Genomic DNA, 16,737 nt, shown 5'->3' with positions numbered 1-16,737 from the left:
CACACTAATGGTATCATGAAGAAAGCACGTCAGCGTCTCTACTTCCTCAGGAGTTTGTGGAGGTTTGGTATGACCTTGGAAACTCTGGAAGATTTTTGCAGAAGTGTGGTAGAAAGTGTGCTGTCCGGCTGCATCATGGTCTGGTAATGGGAACACCAATACTCCTGAGTGTAAAGCCCTGCAAAAGGTAGTGGACACAGCCCAGGACATCACAGGCAAAGCCCTCCTGACCCTTGAGAGCATCTGAAGCGAACGCTGCCGTTGGAGAACAGGAGTGATCATCAAGGATCCACGGTACCCAGCACATGCTCTGTTCTCGCTGCTGCGATCAGGGAAGAGGTCTCGGTGCCACAAGACTCACACCACCAGGTTCAGGAACAGCTGCTCCCCCTCCTCCATCAGACTCCTCAATGACAAACTCAATCAGGGACTCATTTTTGTACATTATTAATTTTGTCTCTCTGTATTGCAGTTTCTTTGCATTTTTTTATTTGTTTACATGGATACATATCTTTTTCTTTTTCAATCTTTTTATTATTATTATAATTTATAAACACATACAGTTCAAAGAGATATAAAAAATACATAGTAAGTAATGAATTAATACAGAGATATTAAACAATAATATTACAGAATAAAAATATATCATAAAAAAAATTTTTAGATCAGTTTAGGGTGTGAACTATCTCTAAAAAAAAAGATATAATTAATAACAATATATGAAAAAAGAGAAAAAAAACCCCAAAAAAGAAGAAAAAACAAATCTGAATTAAAAAAAACTTAAAAAAAACCTACAGATATAGCTAAACCACGCCGATCACTCCGATCTCATCTTACAGCCCAATTATCATACATAATCATAGAAAGAAATCAGAGCCAGATCAACTCACCACAAATGAAAATATTGAATAAATGGTCGCCAGGTTAACTCAAACTTAGAAGGGGATTCATAGACAGAGTTTCTAATTTTCTCTAAATTTAAACATAGTATAGTTTGGGTAAACCATTGGAAAACAGTGGGAGGATTAACCTCTTTCCAATTCAATAGTATAGATCTTCTAGATCTTAAGAAAAGCAATCATACGATCCTCAGGATCATAGAGCTCATATATCTAAAGATAAACTCCATCGCTTTTATTCTCATATCGATCCTATATGTGAAAAATGTCAATTGGAAATAGCTTCCCTTACACATATGTTTTGGTCCTGTCCCTCTTTACAGAATTATTGGAAGGAAATTTTTTTCATTATATCTACTGTTTTGAATATTGATTTACAACCACATCCCATTACTGCAATTTTTGGATTACCTATGATAGATTTGATACATATCTTTTTGAGTACAGTTATTTTGCATTACCCAATAAGTAGACATTCTGCCTCGCCCACAGGAAAAAGAATCTCAGGGTTGTATGTGTTGTCATGTATGTTCTCTGACAGTAAATCTGCCATCTGAAAATGTGGGGTATAGAGATGGTAAAGTGCAAAGGCATCTTCACATTTTATACTCTCACGCCTTCTCATAAACTTTGCCCTGGATTTGACCACTGATGCACACAACAGAGACAACTTACAGGGGACAATCAACCCACTATCTTGCACAAACTTTGGAACTCCTATGGGAATCTGCACAGTCACAGGAAAAACGGACAAATTCCACGCAGTCAGAGGCCAAGGTCAGGATTGAATTGGGGTTCCTGAGGCCACAAAGCAGTGGATCTACCCGCTGCGTCTCTGCACCACTCTGGACTGGTGATCTGTTTCTTTGCCATCCAATGGGTGAAGCCCAAAGACTCGGGTAATGACAGCTCCAGCAGAAGTGTGGCCCTCCTTCAAATGCCCTCTGATGGTGAATGAAATCAAACTCATTTGAATTGTACCTTGTCACGTGCACCGCGAGGAAAACATTCCAGACTGAGATGAGGAGAAACTTCTTCACATAGAACTCCCTGCCACAGAAAGTTGTTGAGGCCGGTTTGTTTGATAGATACAGAAGGGAGTTGGATGAGGTCCTTGTGGCTAAAGGGATTCTGGGGTATGAAGAGTAAGTGGGTTCTGAAGACACACGATTGTATTGAAAATATTTATTTGGTGTACTACCCAGACAATGACTCAATCTTCTGTACAACAGATAGTCCAATCATAAAATAAAAGAGCCGAGTATGGTGTTTGAGAGAAAACATTCAGTTCAAATGGTGCAAGGGCAGCATTTTACTCATGAGAGGTCCATTCTATGATCTGATGGCAGCAGGGGCAAAACTGCCTTTGAATCTGGAAGTTTGGATTTTCCAGTTCATGTACCTTCTTCATGAATGAAGAGGGAGAGGGAAGTGTGACTGGGGTAGGATGAGTCTTGCTTTCCCTAGATAACAGGAAATGTAGATGGAGTCGATAAATGGGGGCAGGGCCGTTCATGTTGCCCTGATCAGTATTGACAACTCCCTGCAGTTTCTCGCGGTCTTGGCAGAGCAGTTCCCGTGGACAATTTCTATTGCTTCGCCCGAGACTTTCACACTCAAATCTCCAGATGAGATTTGAGACAGTTTCAAGTCATTTCTATTTGAACTTTTCTGTTAGTTTTGAAGTAATTCCATATCAACCTGTTAATCTGCTGCAGAGAAGATTGCCTTTTCTTTCTGACACGATAAACCATTTCTTGTATAAATATTATTTTCAAAATACTGTTACTTTTGACAAATTTACCCCTTCTAAGGACAGAATGAAAAAAGTGATTTGGTAAACGTAGTCCTTAAATAGCTTTGACAATGGATAATGAAGGCAGGTGGATTGGGAGCTTTGCATGCTGAGTGCATAAATACACGTCCCTAACATCTCCACATTCCGATTCAACGCACTGCAACCTTGAAGTAACACATTTTTTGTGTGTGTTTAAATATGGTTGTGAAAATCGATGATTCATCATTCAGGAGTATAACAATCCATTTAAAGTCAACACCATTAATTACTCTGGGAGTTTCTGATGGCTGGCAATTGGGCAAACATACTCATCCTTCAAAGTTCAAATTTATTGTTATTGTATGGCATCACATACAACCCTGTGATTCTTCTTCCTTTGGCAGACAGAACATTTACTTATTGATTGTGCAGAAGCCTGGACTCAAGGAACAATACATATCAAAAGAGAGAAATGTAAAAAGAGAAATGCAAACAAATTGACTGTGCAATACAGAAGAAAAAGTAAATATTCAGTAAAAAAGTGGAAAGGAAGTCCTTAAATGAGTCCCTGATTGAGTTTGTAATTGAGGAGTCTGATGGAGGAGGGGGAGCAGCTGTTCCTGAACCTGGTGGGGTGAGCCTTGTGGCCTCTTTTCTGATGGCAGCAGCGTGTGCTGAGTGGTGGGGATCCTTGATGATCGCTGCTGCTCTCCCATGACTGTGTTCCCCCTAGACGTTCTAGAGGGTGGAGAAGGTTCCGCCTGAGATGTCCTCCCTTTTTCAGGGCTTTCCACTTAGGAGTACTGGTGCCTCCATACCAGGGTGTGATTCACTTTACAATATACTTCGCAGCATTTTGCCAAGGTTTCTGATGACATTCCGAGCCGCCACAAACTCGTGAGGAAGTACATGAGTGTGTTGGGTCCAGAAAAGATTGTCCGAGATAGTGACTCCCAGCAATTTGAATTTGCTCACCCTCTCCCCCTCCGATCCCCAAATGATCTCTTCGAAGAGTGAATGCACAATAATTGGCCACAGGTTCTGGATGGATGGCAGAGGGGGCTACATCCTGGACAGATTTTTACTTGCTCCAGTGTGGCTCTACTCAATAGCATCTCAGGCGGGCTCTGCCGGTTTGACTGACAGTGAATTAAACTATTTAGCTCTGAGTCATCCCCAACTGTGCTAAAGAAACTCATCAATCAAGACATCAAGGATGGTGTTTATACAAAGGAAGCTTAAGTAGCACCGCAGTGCAGCCTAGCCTGAGGTGGAAAAGGTGCATGTGAGTGTGTAAATGCGTGCGTGGGTATATATATAATCTCATATCATATCTATCTATATATAAGAAAAATGTGTGTGGGTATATATAAACATTCTGGTTATCCATCCCTTAGGAAGATGATGGTTCCTTTCAGTCAGTTGGGGGGGTTTATACACCATTCCGCAGAAAGGAACAGCATGCGTGAATGGATTTTAGGTGAGTAGGGGTTTGCACAGGTGCAGACTCACCCTCTCGACATCCCCTCCTTGATCCAGTGGCAGGGTGAGGTCCAAGACAACTGGAGGAAAATTGTGTTGCAGTGAATGTCCAGACCAAGCTTCGATGCAAGGGATGCCCTTTCCACACTTCACAGCACGTGTTTGCTAGATGGGCGTTGACCCCACGAGAGGGTTCATCCTGCAGGGTGTCGAGCCACCCTCCACACAAGGGGAGCTGTTTTAGTCGCTGACCACCCGACCATGCGACAGGTAGTACTGTATTACATAGTACTGGTAGCACTCAGACCAATGACCTGACAGATGTATATTACACACATATACATACACACACACACATATATATATATATATATCTATATATATATATCTATATGCGCTTGTGTGCATGTGTTTATTTGTGTATGTACATGTGTGTATCATACAAATAAGAATCTTGTGTTTTTTAACTCTGTAGTTAATCTTGTGCCTGTCTCTTTAAGAGAACTATTGTCTGTCGTGTTACCAAAGTGACTATGATGCAATGTCATAATATCCACCAGGCTAAAGGCTTGCTCTTTTTCTACAAGATGTGAAGGAAGCGTGAGCACAAGAAATTTTTCTTTAAATTTTGTATATCTTGGTTTTTGTATCTCTAAGTATTTTTATCTCTTTGTATCCATTACACAGTAAATGCTTTGTTATTTACCATTATGAAAGTCTTGTTGCGAACCTGTGCAAAATGTTTATCCGTTCTATCAACACATTAAAACTACATAAAGTAACAGCCACAGAGTTTGATTTGTTGGATTAAAGAGATCAAAATTTTGGATCTCGCAGCTCACACCTTGGAAGATGATCCTCTAAAATTAGGATATATTAGAATAAGGAAAGTGTCGTCTATAGAGGTATGCATGTACGTACACATGTGAATACTGTGTGATTCTTGCAGAGTTGAGGACTTATATGTGGAATACATAATTATAATTATCCTCTACCGGCACCACCTACGGCTCCTAGAACGCTTCCACCAGCGTTGTCTCCGCTCCATCCTCAACATCCATTGGAGCGCTTTCATCCCTAACGTCGAAGTACTCGAGATGGCAGAGGTCGACAGCATCGAGTCCACGCTGCTGAAGATCCAGCTGCGCTGGGTGGGTCACGTCTCCAGAATGGAGGACCATCGCCTTCCCAAGATCGTGTTATATGGCGAGCTCTCCACTGGCCACCGTGACAGAGGTGCACCAAAGAAAAGGTACAAGGACTGCCTAAAGAAATCTCTTGGTGCCTGCCACATTGACCACCGCCAGTGGGCTGATAACGCCTCAAACCGTGCATCTTGGCGCCTCACAGTTTGGCGGGCAGCAACCTCCTTTGAAGAAGACCGCAGAGCCCACCTCACTGACAAAAGGCAAAGGAGGAAAAACCCAACACCCAACCCCAACCAACCAATTTTCCCTTGCAACCGCTGCAATCGTGTCTGCCTGTCCCGCATCGGACTTGTCAGCCACAAATGAGCCTGCAGCTGACGTGGACTTTTTACCCCCTCCATAAATCTTCGTCCGCGAAGCCAAGCCAAAGAAGAAGACTGTGTGCAATGTGTGTGCATGCAAATACAGGGAGAGTAGTTATTCAACTGGAGCTGTGCCTGAGTGTGGTTACATATCCGTGTGTGTTTCTCTTCTGGATGATCTTTGTGTGGGTGTGTGCATCTGTATTTGTGTTTTTTTTTCTGTGCCTATGTGCTGGTTGGAGCACTCTGCACATTTTGTGTTTGTGCATGCACGTGCTTTGTGGGGGTGTGTGTGTGTGTGTGTGTGACTGAGATGGTGGTTCTGCAGTTGTGTATGCGTGTAGATGCACATTTTGCATGTAATGTGAGAAAATGGTGTTGCTGTAGTTGTGTGCATGCATATATGCATGTTTTGTGTACGTGTGTGTAAGATGGTGTTTCTCTAGTTGTGTGGGCGCGTCAATGCATTTTTTGCATGCTTGTGTGCGTCTGAGTGAGATGGGGGGTCTGTCGTTGTGTGTTCGTGTGAGGGGTGCAGTGTAGGCTTCAGTGTGAGGGTGTGGGAGGGCCATGTCTGAGGCCCAAGTGAGGAGCATTAGCAGGAGCATCCATCAGAAAAAAGAGCCCAAATCATTAGGCAGTGGATTGCAAGAGACAAGAAAGACCTCCATTTCTCTAGAGCCCATCGCAAATGAGCCACTTCAATGTGGACAACTTTGGAATGGATATACACAGCAAAATCCCTCAAACAGCAATGATGTTAGCTGAGGGAGAGGCATCACGGCAAGTCCATTACAACCTCCCTGCTTATAATTTACTCTCGTATTAAGAAACTAATCATGTCATCAATTCTGCTATCAATTGATAAAAAACTATTTACCTTGAAAGGACTGCATACTTATTTTTGACTCAAAGCAGAGGTTAGATATCAGGAGATGCAGTGGGAATTGTGAATCGGAGCATTATTACAGCCAGATTCAGGACCCAAAAATCAATTTAGTCAAATTACTAATGATTCCTGTAGGCAACCTCTTTAGAATGGATCTGAGCTGAAATCAAATCATAATTAGTTTGCTTACAAACGTCAGCCTGTGTTGGATCGAAACAAAGGGCAAAATATATCGTGTCCCTTTCTCACCACAAGGATTATTATGGCGTCAGCCTGTATCATTTATTCTTTTATTAAATCTGTAATCACGTAATCAATTTCAGCCTCCAACGCATTAATGACCCATTGATGAATTTTTGATCAGGCTACAGAGTAACGGCACTTTGTAAGTGTATGAGAGACAGCATGAAACGTTTCATTCTGTTCAGGGAAAAAGTTTGTGCAAGTTTAGTGAGGGATCGAGTGCCTGCTTTGCAGGCTGGAGTGTTGTCACTGGTGCAGCAGAGTTAGTGGTTAGAAGTGTAAAGGGGGCACAACTTTGGCATTTGGACCCATGGATGGGTTGGATATAGACCAAACACAGGCGAACGGGGCTAGCCCAGAATGCCAAATTGGTCAGCATGCATGAGATGGGCTGAAGGGCCTGTTGTGTGCTTTACAATTCTGTGACTTAGAGTGCTGCAGCACAGAGACAGGCCCTTCAGCCCATCATCCATGCTGGCCCAGTGAGTCCCATTCTGTTCCATACACCTCGAAGCCTTTCCTACCCATCTACCTCCCTAACTGTCTTTTAAACGTCACAATTGACTCCGCCTTGACCACTTCCTCAGGCAGCTTGTTCTGCACACTCACCACCCTCTGTGTGAAGAAGATGCCCCTCAGCTTCCTTTTAAGTTCAAGTTAATTGTCATCTGATTGTACATCTACAACCTGACAAAACAGCGCATCTCCGGACCATAGTGCATACGCACAGTACACCCAACACACAAATGACATATATACAGAGCGATCCAAAATAAATAGAGAGAAAAATAATTTATGGGTTCCTAGGATTGTTCATCAGTCTCACCACCTGCAGGAAGAAGCCATCTCCCAGCCCCTGTTTTTTAAATAATCCTGGACCTCTTCCTTGAATGTAATGTTTCAAAGATTCTGTGGGCTGGATGGTAAGGGTCCTCAATGATTCTCTGGCCCCTCTTTAAGCACCACTTCCTGTAGATGTTGTTGATAGAGGGAAAGCAGACCTCAGTAATCTTCTCAGCAGTTTTAATCACTCTCCATACTGACCTCCGATCTGATGCCTTGCAGCTACCATATCACAGCCAATGAGGACACTCCGTTGTACTTCTGCAGAACGTTGTTATGGTGCTGGCCGGTAGCCTGACCCTCCTCAGGAAGTAAATTTTTCCCCTCTCACTTTAATTCTATGCCCTTTCGTTTTAGATTCCCCATATCCCACTCTTTCTTCCCTTCTCCCCAGCTGTTTATTCAGGATCCCACCTAATTCTTACTCAAGGGCTCAGGCCCGAAATGTCAGAACTCTTTACCTCTGATGGTCGCCGCGAGACCTGCTGAGTTTTTTTAAAAATTTAGACATACAGCACAGTAACAGGCCATTTTGGCCCACGAGTCCGTGCCACCCAATTTACACCCAAGTAACCTACACCCGCCGGTACGATTTTGAAGGGTGGGAGGAAACCGGAGCTCCTGCGGGAAACCCATGCAGAACACGGGGAGTACGTACAAACAGCGCAGAATTTAAACCGCGGTCCCGATCGCTGGTGCTACAAAGGCTATCGCCATCTGTTCTGCCAGCATTTCTGTGTTTTTACTACAATCACAGCATCTGAATTCATAATAATTCTAGTGCAAAAATATGATGAGCATTAGTGCAGATGAAACCTTTGTGGTGTCAGAGCAGTCCCTGATTAGTGCAGCAAAGGGAGGCTCAAGGGTCTGATAGCCTTTGGAAAGAAACTTCTTGAACCTAGAGGTGCTGGTCGTCAGGCTCCTGTACTTTCTGTCTGAAGGCAGCAGTGAGGAGGTTGTGACGAGGGGGATGGGGATCCTTGATGGTGTTGGCTGCCTTCATCATAACAACATGGGTGGCGAATTTCTACCACAGAGAGCATTCTGGTTGCAGCAGGTTAAAGAGGTGCCAATGCTCAGGACAGGAACAGATATCAGGCAGCTGTGAACACAGCCAGTACCATCATGGGCATCAGCCTTCACTACATTGAGGTCATCCACAAGAGGTGGTGTCTCAAGAAAGCAGCCTCCATCCTCAAGAACCCCCACCACCCAGTCCATGCCCCCTTTACTCTGCTATCATCCGGAAGGAGGTACAGGAGCCTGAAGATGAACACCCAGTGGTAGAAAAGCAGCTTCTTCCCTGCCACCATCAGACTTATGAATGGACAATGAATTTCAGACACCATCTCATTTTCTCTTCTTTTCCACATTTAAAAAAAAATAAAATTTATAGCAATATTTGCACCTGCAAATGCTGCCACAAAACATCAAATTCTTCTTCTGACTCTGAAGCTACTGATCTCAAACCCAGAGGTCAGTGTCACAGCAGCAAGTAAGAATTATGGTGCATATGTACCCTGTACAATGTGTATGACAACTAACTCAATATCATTCAGCCTGGGATTGGAGCCCAAATCTCACCATCAGAGGGGAACCCAACAGAGAACGCCCATTCAAGGAAGTGAACTTGAAATGCTGGAATGGGTTTATAACAGCTCCAAAACTGTTTGATAGCTTTGTCTGACATAAGATAAATCCTTCCTTTGTAACATACAGGAGATATGACTGGGGGATTAAAAACAAGAGCATATCGGTTTAAGGTGAGAGCAATGAGTTTTAAAGGGGTTTTTTACATTGGCCACTCAGGCTTTTCTTACCAATCCATGGCTGATCTGTCCTCCATCTCATCTCCTTCTCTGCGCCAGATCCTCCAATCCTTCAAAAACAAATTCATCTCCACTTTAAGTGCCAATAATGAGCTTGCCTCTCACTGCTCAGGAGAAGTGAATTTCAGCACATCTTCTGCACATCTCTCTACAAATTACAAGTCCAGTATCTTGAAACCACATCTGCTCGCACTAGACTCTCCCCCACTTGAACACACATCACTGTCCATCCTATCCTGCTCCATTTGGATCTTGGGTTAAGGTAGGTTGGGTATCGTTTCTTTCCAGAACAACATGAAGAAACTAGACACACTGGAGAATCTCAGCAGGCCATGCAGCATCCACAGGAAGTAAAGGGTAACCAGCGTTTCAAGCTTGGGCCCTCTGCTGGGAAACTTCATGAGGAAACTGGTTATTTTTGCATCCATCCAGTTGTTTCATCTGTACCATTGCTGAGATTTTAAAAATTTATCAAAATATTTTGTGTTTACTTTTTAATTAATTTTTCAAATTTTATTTAACTTAATCCTCAAGATATTTTGGCAAGATTTGAATATGTGTGTCTGGATCAATAATCCAAAACTATAACCCCATTTAAGAAATGGCCTATCCTGGACGCACAACATCTCCTCACTTGTCAGAAAGCACAACAGTGACTGCACTTCCTGAGAAGACTGAAGCGGGCAAGGCGACCGGACACCTTTTGGTCAACTTTCTACAGGAGCTCTATTGAGACCGTCACGATTGCTGCAGAGCACCTGATCAGAGGTCAATCCACTAGACCATAAAAGCAACAGAGAAGATTATTGGGGTCTCCCACCATCCCAATCCCCCAATCCATCAATGTGATTTAATGGGATTATTGTTTAAATCAAGGAGGACCCCTACCACCCCGCTCACAGCATCCATCGGGAAAGAGATCCAGGAGGATCACAGCCAGCATCACTAGGCTGAGGAACAGCTTCTTCCCACGGGCAGTGAGAATGCTAAATGACTGCTCAAACAACTCTCCATGACTCTACTGTTTATTAATACTATTTATTTTAAAGCAAGTACATATGTACTGTGTATATGTTGTTCGCGTGTCAAGCCTATACACATTTTGCACTGTTCTACACCGTGGACTGGAGAACGCTGTTTCGTTGGATTGTTATGGAACAATCGGATGACAAATAAACGTGAACTTGAACTACCAATGGAGTAATGCAGCTTCTCCACTAAGAAGAAAGCAAGGTATCTGACTCCATACCTTCCTATTCAAAGCAATGAACAGACGGGGAACTGCAGAGCAGATGAGTTGCAACTCAGAATGTAAGAGGACAGTTTATAACAAAGTGTCATCCTTGAATTTTCTCTTCGCTTGAATGCATCTCCAAATATTTTCAACCACATCATTTTTCACACCGTTTGTTTAATCATTCTGCTGGCACCAGTTTCTATGCATTAGTCTGTTCACACTGTGAAGATTATGCCTGAAGATGCAATACATCAATTAGACAAAATCATTGCCAAATTTTTTTAAATTCAATAGTGAGATTAATTGCAGAAAAGCAAAACAGCACAGGTGTTGCTTGTAGAATTATTTACTGGATTAGTAAACAAAGAAGATATTCATGTGAAGAATTAATTTTGCATTTCTGCAATGTCTCACAACTGCAGAATGTTCAAAAGCAAGGGTATCAAAATCGAGAGATTATAGGTATAAGGTGAGACAAAGGATTTTTAAAACTTACCCTGAGGAGTAAGATTTTTTTTGCACAGAGAGTGGTTGATATCCGGAACTCACTGTCAGAAGAGGCAGTGGAATCACTTACAGGATTTGGATCAGACCGGCGCAGAAATAGGCAGGGTGCGGAAGGTGGTGGCCTTGAGGAAGGTAAATGGGACTAGTGTGGATGGCCAGATGATACCACTGTTGTCGGCAGAATCACAAACGGCAATGTGGAAGCATACAGGAGGGCAATAGATCAGCTCATTCTTTCTTTTTCAACAAAACTGAAATACAATATCACATATGTGTGTGTATATCAAGATAAAACTTCAAACAGTATGAACTCAGTCCCCCCTCCACTGCACTGGTTGAAGACGGCAAAGACATCAAAAATATTATATATATCCATATATACATACATATCTTTGGCTTGGCTTCGCGGACAAAGATTTATGGAGGGGGTAAAAGTCCACGTCAGCTGCAGGCTCGTTTGTGGCTGACAAGTCCGATGCGGGACAGGCAGACACAGTTGCAGCGGCTGCAGGGGAAAATTGGTTGGTTGGGGTTGGGTTTTTCCTCCTTTGCCTTTTGTCAGTGAGGTGGGCTCTGCGGTCTTCTTCAAAGGAGGTTGCTGCCCACCAAACTGTGAGGCGCCAAGATGCACGGTTTGAGGCGAGATCAGCCCACTGGCGGTGGTCAATGGGGCAGGCACCAAGAGATTTCTTTAGGCAGTCCTTGTACCTTTTCTTTGGTGCACCTCTGTCATGGTGGCCAGTGGAGAGCTCGCCATATAACACGATCTTGGGAAGGCGATGGTCCTCCATTCTGGAGACGTGACCCAACCAGCGCAGCTGGATCTTCAGCAGCGTGGACTCGATGCTGTCGACCTCTGCCATCTCGAGTACTTCGACGTTAGTATATCCAATGGATATACATATATATAAAACCCCATCTAATCCACTGTATTAAAAAAAAGAAAACTAACCGAAAAAATACCCCATCTGAGCATCTTATCCTGAGGGCTACATATATTTTGTAGCTTTTGATTCAGACCGTGAACTATATCCTTGACTATATCTCATCTGGAAGAGTGAGTCCATCTAATCACATTAAAAACATTTCCATCAAATGAAAATAAGACATAAAAGGTCACTATGTATCTTCGAATTTCACTGATGACTCAAATACATGATATCCAATTTTTTTCTAAACTTAAACAGGACATAATATGAGAGAACCATTGAAACCCTGTTGGAAGTCTAGAGTCTTTCCATTTGAAATAGATGGCTCTTCTAGCCAACAATGTGCAGGTACAGAAAAACTCCCTATGTCTGGGTCAATAACCCTGAAAAAGAGCCGTTACTGGGCTGGGTTGTAGCTCCACCTGAAATATAGTTGAAAAGATTTTTAAAAATTCTTTCCGATCGATTTCTCAGGATGGACAAGACCAACACATATGTGTCCATGTAGCAATATCAAATTTGCATCTGTCACAAGTATTAGAAAAGATACAAACTATCTTATCTTTGGACAAGTGAATACAATGCAAAACTTTGAATTGGATTAATGAATGTCGGGCGCATATTGAAAATGTATTCACCAATTTAAGAATCTTGTCTCATAGATCCTCCAATAAGAGTCTTTCAAGTTCAAATTCCAAAGCCTTTTTAATCTTATCGTGAAATACTGGATATAAATTCAATGATCTATATATTTCTAATTAATCCTTTACGAAGGATTCAGTTGAAAAATATTATCCACTAGATCTGGTGGATATACAAATGAAGGTCCAGTAACATGGTATTTAAGAAATTTCTAATCTGTAAATATCTAAAAAAATGAATATTTGGTAAGTCATTTTTACTTGCCAGATGTTCAAAATATATTAAACAACCTTCCTTAAATAAATTTGCAAAAGAAATAATACATTTAATTTTCCAGTGCAACGCTCCCACTGACAGTACAAACCTCTCAGTGCAATGGCCCCACTTACAATACGACACTCCCACTGACAGTACAACGTTCCCACTGACAGTCCAATGCTCCCACTTTCAATACAAACCTCTCAGTGCAATGGTCCCACTAACAATACGACACTCCCACTGACAGTACAACGTTCCCACTGACAGTATAACGTTCCCACTGACAGTACAATGCTCTCAGTGCAATGGTGCCATTGATAGTATAATACTCCCATTGACAGTACAAACCTCTCAGTGCAACAGTCCTATTGACAGTACAACGCTCTCACTGCAACGCTCCCATTGACAGTGCAAACCTCTCAGTCCAACAGTCCCACTGACAGCAGTTCAATGCTCTCAGTGCAACGGTCCCATTGACAGTACAAACCTCTCAGTGCAACGGTCCCACTGACAGCATACACTCCCACTGATAGTGCATCAATTCCTCTCAAAGTGCAAACCTCCCCTCAATGATAAAGCTGTTCGATACATCAGGGAAAATAGGGAGTTCTTGTGTGGTCTGGATTAGGCTTGTATGGGTCAGCACAACATCATGGGCTGAAGGACCTGTTCTGTGCTGTAATGTTCAATGATTAAGGTGCAGATAGGTTGATTTTGCATTGTCGGGGAATTAAGATCTCTGGGGAAGAGGCAAGTAGGTGGAGCTGAATCCATAGTCAGAGCAGCCATGACCTTATTGGAATGCAGAGCCGGCTCCATGGGCCGACTCCTGCTCCTGTTTCTCATGTGCTGAAGAACTATACAGTTGAGGATGTGCCATTGAAAGCTGAATGTCATAAAATGAAATGAGCCTTGCTGATGAAGTGCTGGCCTACACAGACATGGTGGGATGTAGGGCCTGTACATTGCCACAATGGTGAAATGAAAAGCCAAGATGTGCGTGCTATCCAGCCAGCTCGTGTTGAAGTTGGCACGCGAGGGCACACCTTTCATTTAAAAATTAATGAAAACTGGTATATAAACCACAGGTGAAAAGATAACCCCAACTGCCCCCCCACCCCCCCCCCAGATTATACCCAACAGGGCCAGAGTGATCGTAACACCAACTCTATTGATTTAATTTAATTTAGACATACAGAGCAGTAAAAGGCCCTTCCTGTCCACGCACCTGCTCTGCCAAATACACCCAAATGACCAATTAACCTACAATCCCCCATATGTCTTTAGATCATGAGAGGAAACTGGAGCATCTGGAGGAAACCCACGCAGACAAGGGGAGAATATACAAACTCCTTATAGACAGCCCTGGATTCCAACCTGGGTCATTGGTGTTGTGAGAGCGAGGCACTAATTGTACCACCTCATGATCTATGAGTGTTTATGGATCTCACTTCTTGAGGGGAGAGATGGGGCCAAAATCAATGAGGTATTTCAAAAGGAGAGCTGATTAGGAACTTGCGGAAGAAGACAATGCAATGGAACTAAGGTGGTAGCTGGATGATGATCTGGAACAACCTCCTTCTCAACAGTAATCAGCGTACGATCTTACGATTCTCTTTGTAGCCATCAGCAGGGCCAATGCAACAGGAGGAAAAGGGAACAGTTCCTACCAAATGCAGAGAACATCGCATTGGAATTTTTTCTCAGAATTCTTGCTTTTGAGGGGGTGCAGTGAAGGTTTATCAGTGATCCCTGGGATGGCAAGACTGACAGATGAAGAGAGACTGGATAAGATCATGATTATACAACTATAGAAGATTAGAACTCAGAAAACAGGTTCTCTATCCTTCTAATCTCTGTCGAACTATAATTCTGCCTAGTCTCAACTCCAAGTACTTGTCCAAATTCTTCTTAAATGTTAAAACTGAGCCTGCGTTCACCACCTCAGCTGGCAGCTCGTTCCACACTCCCACCACGCTCTGTGTGAAGAAATTTCCCCTCACGCTCCCCCTAAACATTTCCCCTTTCACCCTTAACCCATGCCCTCACCTTCCCTCAGTGGAAAAAGCCTATCTACATTTACTATGTTTACCTCCCTCATAATTTTAAATACCTCTATCAAATCTCCCCTCATTCTTCTACACTCCTGGGAATAATGTCCTAACCTGTTTAACTCAGTTCCTCAAGTCTCGGCAACATCCTAGTAAATCTCCTCTGCACTCTTTCAATCTTACTGATATCTTTCCTGTAGTTAGGTGACCAAAACTGCACACAATACTCCAAATTTGGCCTCACCAATGTCTTATTAAACTTTACCATGCCATCCCAACTCCTATACTCAATACTTTGATTTATGAAGGCCAATATGACAAAAGCTTTCTTTACAACCCTATCCATCTGTGATGCCACTTTCAGGGAATAATGTGTCTGTGTTCCCAGATCCCTCTGTTCTACCACTCTCCTCAGTTCCCCACTATTTTCTTGGTTTGCCCTTCCAAAATGCAACACCTCACACTTGTCTGCATTAAATTCCAATTCCATTGGAATTCAGAAGAATGAGAGGGGATCTCAGAGAGATGTATCAAATACTGAAAGAACTGGACAGATTTGATGCAGGAAGTGCCCACCTGATGTTGGGGAAGTCCAGGGCAAGGGGTCACAGTTGGAGGATAAGAGGGGAGCCATTTAAGAGTGAGATGAGGAAAAACTTCTTCACCCAGAGAGTTGTGAACTTCTGGAACTCCCAGCCACTGAACATTGTTGAAGCTGGTTCATTCGATATATTCAAAAAGGAGTTGGATGTGGCCCTACTGCCTAAAGGGGAGCAGGAATAAGGGAGTGAGTCGCGTGATCAGCCATAATGGTACTGAATGGTGGAGCAAGTTCAAGAGGCTGAATGGCCTTCTGCTCCTGTTTTCTATCTCTCTGTGTTAGACAAGATGTTTGAAAAATGATATGATTTTGGACAGTGCTTTCACTAAATGAGTCAGCTCTGTCCCTTGAGGGTTTTTGAAATACACACAGCCTGTTGAATGCTGATATCATTATATCTGTCCCTTAATGTTCCTTTAAATTATTCATAGGAAATGCACTACCCAAAGCACCCAGAGACGAGAGGGTTTGTTTCATCGTCCTAACAATGCATTCTTTCATTATTCAACATGGTTGAAATCACAGATTTCTAAAGAGCACAATGATCGTGACAGGCAGAGTGATCAGGCAAGTGGACATTGAGGCAAGTGGACATTAGAGGTAGGGGCCAGTACCTGTTGCTCATCCTGAGTTGCCCTTGGGAAGGTGGAGGGGAGCTACCTCCTTGAACCGCAGCAATCTCTCAGGTCCAGATGCCCCCTGCAGGCCGCTGGGGAGGGTGTTCCAGGATTTGATCAAGGAGTGGCGGTATACCCTCGGGGAAGACGATGCCTCTCACAGTGGAACTTGGAGATGCTGGAACATAAGCATAGAACATTACAGGCCCTTCAGCCCACGATGTGTCGCCAACCACTGTAATCCTGCATTCGGTGCTCTCATCGGTGGAACCTTTGTCACTCACCTGCTGTAACAATATTAATATTTGGGGAGAATTTTATAAGATTTAGAGTAGGTCACATACATATACACATTTTAAAACAGATCTTATTTGAAAGACTGAAGAATTTACACTGCAAGATCTCTGGAGAATGCTAAGC

At 43.0% G+C, this 16,737-nt stretch overlaps 1 long non-coding RNA gene across 1 annotated transcript in view; it reads right to left on the bottom strand.

The window, feature by feature from the left end:
• LOC138746929 (uncharacterized) overlaps positions 1–16,488 on the bottom strand; it is a 30,385-nt gene extending 13,897 nt beyond the window's left edge. The window contains exon 1 of the long non-coding RNA XR_011347192.1: positions 16,315–16,488. This is a non-coding gene — a long non-coding RNA (uncharacterized lncRNA). The remainder of the gene's footprint in view (positions 1–16,314) is intronic.
• Positions 16,489–16,737: the final 249 nt, after the last annotated feature.

The sequence above is a fragment of the Narcine bancroftii genome, chromosome 12 (assembly GCF_036971445.1).
Source record: "Narcine bancroftii isolate sNarBan1 chromosome 12, sNarBan1.hap1, whole genome shotgun sequence".
NCBI lineage: Eukaryota > Metazoa > Chordata > Chondrichthyes > Torpediniformes > Narcinidae > Narcine > Narcine bancroftii.
This window is presented reverse-complemented; position numbering and strand designations above follow the sequence as displayed.